The sequence below is a fragment of the Miscanthus floridulus genome, chromosome 4, assembly GCF_019320115.1.
Source record: "Miscanthus floridulus cultivar M001 chromosome 4, ASM1932011v1, whole genome shotgun sequence".
Classification (NCBI taxonomy): Eukaryota; Viridiplantae; Streptophyta; class Magnoliopsida; order Poales; family Poaceae; genus Miscanthus; species Miscanthus floridulus.
The window spans coordinates 24,379,132-24,384,221 of NC_089583.1; the positions used below are offsets into that span (position 1 = coordinate 24,379,132).

Here is a 5,090-nt window from a genome sequence, read left to right on the forward strand (position 1 = left end):
TGTAAAATGTAGTTTGTCAGATCGATAGCAAAGGGGAGGTAAGTCTAGGCCCAACGGCCCAAAGCGACAACGTCTCCATCGCATGTCCAAAATTCCGAATCAGCTCACATATCGTTGTCAAAATAATAATAATAAAATCAGCTCACATTCTCCTATCCCTATTTAACCATGGTTCTCACTTTCGAAAAAGTAAACGTAGCTAGTTTCAAAAAAAAAAGAAAAAGTAAACGTAGCTTCCTCTGACAAAAGGCTGGAGATCGAACTGAGTAACGATAAACTTCAGGGCAAGATTGAAGAGGAAATTGTGAGTACTAAAGCGAAGATGCAACAAGACCTCGACCTCACGTAGTAATTTTCGGACCTAAGAATGGCCTAGTAATGCTTTCCCTTTCAAAAACTCAGTTCACTAGAGTCCCAATCCAAACAGAGAAATCAAATTAAAATCCAAAAGGAAACGGTTCAACATCCATTCCAAATCTAATTCCAAATGACTACGTAGTGTTCAATCCAATCCAATTGCTTTAAAGTCCAAATCCAACCATGACGATCCAATAACACAAAAGATATTATCCAATAATAGAGAATTAACTGTGGATTTAAGCCATCTATTCTCAGTGAAACAAACAGAGTAATCAAGCCGACCGATGTATTCCGGCCCAGTTTTTTATATCCTCTGTCAAAAATACGGCCCAGATATGTGTACTGAGCTTCTAAATTACGGAGTTTTTTTTTTTCTAAGATATATTAATCATATCAAATCATATTTTTTTGCGAAATTAAATGAAGATAATTTTTATATAAAAATTATAGATCTCGACGAGATCTACAACTTTCTAGTTTTGAGTTTTTTCATTTAAAGTCGTTAAGATGCTCAAAAAAAATTAATGATATATTTAAACTTAAGGGTATTTTTGACTTTTCACATATACAGTTTGACGGCGTTAGAGCCTAAACTAACGGCAGTGGCATGGAGGGCACAAAAAAGTTAGAGCAATAACGCTGAAGACCGTTGAACTTTTTCAGAGGCTCACAGGACATTGCGATCTTTTTTAAGAATTCCCCAAGTACGAAGGGGTGTACCAGACTATACACCTTGCAGGGCCCCAGCCAATTCAGGGCCCAGTGCAGCTGCCCGCTCTCACCACTCAGGGCTGGGCCTGACCAAACGAAGCCTAAATGGTTTTCCATCTGGTATTTTTATTTCATACTAGAATATACTAATATTTATATTACCATATAAGTATCGTTGGATTCTTTATGCAACATAGTTTCATAGTATATATATCTATCATAAATGTTAACAAATTTCTATATATATCAAACGTGCCCGCGCATTCCAACGGGAAGAAATAAATTCTTGTACTTTGAAATTCTATTAGAAATAAGAAAAATCATTTATTTGTGTGAATATAATTGTACAGTCTGTTCACTTATAAGGGCATGCTTAATTACGTAGTATTCTCTCTTTAAGCACTAATGCTTAAATACCTTGCATTATATATGACCTAAGCTCAGAACCAGATTGCAAACGGAGTGAATGTAACCTCCAATATATCAATTTCCATCCAAGAGGTATTTTACATTTGTGGTGCCATTAGTATTTAGTAAGTATAGGTAGCGTGCCCGTGCATTGCTATGGAACAACTAAACTTTTGTACCTAAAATACATGGATCGCACGATAAGATAACAATACTTTGAAATTAAATACCGATGTTAAAGTGACATTTAATCCAAAAAGCAAAGTTCGTGAAATTAATACGGTTACGGAGAGCGCGGCGCCGCAGGCTCACCAACTCTACTGTATAGGCCTTTCCGTGCGTTGCAACGGGAACAACGAAAAATTTCACGTGATGTATGTTGCTTGGTATTATTCAAGGACTCCATCAAGGCAAAATTAAAATATTTAGAGTTCATATCTCTGTGTTGCTAGACGTTTCTATTTTGCGTTGTTTTATCGAGAAAACTTTGGGTCTGTTTGGATGTCTTAAGAAAAATAAAAATATGGTGGAAAAATGAGAATGCGATCTAAACAGTTAGACTCTAGAATTAGATTGTAAAATCCAACTTCTACAACAAACCACTACTATTTGACGATTTGCACTATGCTAAGGCAATAATCACTGTGAGAATAAGATCCAAACACTCATAATTTTATCTAGAATCCAGATTCACAATCTAGAGTCTAAAATATCGCTATGAGGATGAGATCCAAACATTCCCTTCATATCATTCAAATATGCAATCCATGTTACCAAGGCCTCGTTTAGATTGCGAAAAAATTTCAAACCGATGAATAGTACCACTTTCGTCTTATTTGACAAATATTGTCCAATCGTGGACCAACTAGGCTCAAAAGATTAATATCGTGATTTCCAACTAAACTGTGTAATTAGTTATTTTTTTTACCTATATTTAATACTCCATGCAAGCGGCTAAAAATTGATGTGATAGAGAGAGAGTGAAAAAACTTGGAATTTGGATGGCATCTAAACAAGGCCCAAACTAAACCTCATAGTTTTTGAATGAGATCAGGCCCAGTGCTGAGCTACTTATTCTCAAGTCTATTACCACCAAATAATAGCAATAAAACTTATGATTCATGAAAGAGGATGATAAGTCCTAGCTTAATATAAAACAAGGCACAAATTGTGTTTAGCACATTGTGATTGCCAAAAAAAAGAAAAAGCACGCTTGTACCTCAATCAATCCATAATGAACTCGTGCTAACGCCATGGCGATATTTAAACCACCAAAATATTATAATCACCACCAAGTTGAGTCTCCCCATTTGGAGGCAAAAAAATATTCAAGGGAGATGACTGTAGTGACTAAATCGATGCTATATAATGACACCACATGAACCTACATTTAGGTGATAAACATGCTATTTGGCATATATGTGGTCGGACTCCAAACAATGTGCGTAATAACACAACATATTTAGGAACAATGGACACATGCCAAAAATCAGTATCACGGGTCAATCAAATGGCAGGAACTGAATTCATGGCTAATCCCAACAAAGAAACAGGTCACTTGCCTACAGGTAAGGACAAAGCATTGACACCTTTATAGAAGAAACCTAATAAAAAATAAATAATGTGTTGCTAAGTTGACCATACCACTTTCATTTTTCGGATTACAGTGATAAGTCATGAAAATCACTCTATCAATAAAAATATACAGTTGTAACCAATCAACTATTTTCTGCTGCAATTCTAATGGCGGACATAGCACATATGTTTGCCTGAGCTGCATCCTGAATTATCATATAAGAATATAGTAAACTATGACAATTGTGACATACAAAATATAGTAACCAAAACCTCTTCTGATTACAGCACATCAAAATGGAAATTGGATCAATTTTTTTTAACTCACATACTATACATCTACATGCACACCAGGACCAAACATAACTATTTCCCAACAAGAAATGTACCAAGATCGGCTGCATAGATCAAATGAGAGGACTGCAGCCTTGCAAGCATGTTTAGGATGGCAAGTTGATAGTACAAGGTCCTCTTGATCCAGTAACCCTAAGAAATCCTAGCCTTTTTCTTCTTACAGTTCGATTAAGACTCCAAGCTGCAAAATCACATATTCAACATAAATGGTTTTTTTAGAACAAACGATTTTATTTCAACAACATCTTGCTGATAGTAACCTTACAGAGTTCAGGCGTACAGATTGCAATGCCTGCATTAATGGGCGATGGTTTACATGATGGTTATAGCAATAGGAAGACTCTAAATTTAAAAATCTGTGGATCAGAGTCTGTGAGAGCCTATCTAGCTAAGCATAAATGGTTTATATAAGATATATATGGACAGTGCACCATTTCATTTTAAATAATCTATATGTTAGTTCCTTTGTTCTAACATGAAAGATCAACAAAACAGCAACATATAAAAAAGCAGTGTGCTAGAGACGTCACCTTGCATCCTCTATTAGAGAGGTTAGCCACCAGTAGGATCAGCTGCATCAATTGTCGTGTCGTGACCAACAGCGCAAGCCCCGTGCAACCACGCTATGCCATAAATCATCGCCTGGTGTACCTGTTCCCAAGCGTCCATGACGAGCTACATTAGAAAGTGAACCTGTGAGAAGGAAAAAATCATAGAAAATTAATAGATAAACTAATATGGGTAAAACCTCTACATCTCATACAACTATGAGGCTGTGAAAAATGAAGTACCTCTACTCCAAGAGGCTTGATTTGTCCCAAAGCTTTAGCTGCACCGAATACAGCTGCAGAGCCTCCCATGTCTAATTTCATCAGTTCGATGCTGCAGCTTGGCCCGGTCTTAATGTTGTAGCAACCACTGGATTCATAGGCAAATCAAACATAAGAAAAATAACAAACTACTCGACCTTCATGTCTACTTCTAGTTTTTCATAAAGCCACTAAAATGTTGCAAGTACTACAAAGTACAAACCTGTCAAAAGTTAAACCCTTTTCAACAATAGCCAACTTTCTCTTGACGTTCCCATCAGTAGATTTGTAACACAATAGCAACTCCCAAGTAGGAACCCATCTTTAACTCTTTGCATTTCTCTACATCTAGCATTGTGGCAGCGAACACATCACTATAAGTACAAGCGATCTTTGATGCCTCCTCTGCAAGCACAGCTGAAAAGGACAAAGGATGACTGTAATAAGTATACTGACAATAATTCTATGAAGAACAGTCAAAGTTTGATGAAAGATCTACTGACCAGGGGTAAGGATAGGAGATTTCACAAGCTCTCTTCCGAATATCACACCTGACGAAAGATCATTAGCATACTTGTTTCTGATCCACCTCGGCACCATAACTCAGTCCAATAATATCAACCTGTTTTAGGTGCACCTTTTTTTTATTCAGACTTGTATTTGCTATCCTCATAGCAAAGGACAGAACCATACCCTCCTTTGAATTCGAACCATTGCCATTCAGCAGTTCATCATGCAGTCTATCCATGGCAAATACTTAAAACTCTTGAGCGTCTTCCTGCCTACGGAGCGCAAAAGTGCATATAGCATCACAAACTGAACCAGAAGCTTTATTGCAAGGAAGACAACAATTTATAAAGGACATTAACAAAC

At 36.8% G+C, this 5,090-nt stretch overlaps 1 long non-coding RNA gene across 1 annotated transcript; it reads right to left on the reverse strand.

Annotated features, from left to right (window-relative positions):
• Positions 1–4,046: 4,046 nt before the first annotated feature.
• LOC136551170 (uncharacterized) lies at positions 4,047–4,859 on the reverse strand. Its single transcript, XR_010782478.1, has 3 exons — positions 4,721–4,859; positions 4,441–4,634; positions 4,047–4,326 (listed from the first exon to the last, which is right to left on the reverse strand). It is a non-coding gene; the product is annotated as an uncharacterized lncRNA (long non-coding RNA).
• Positions 4,860–5,090: the final 231 nt, after the last annotated feature.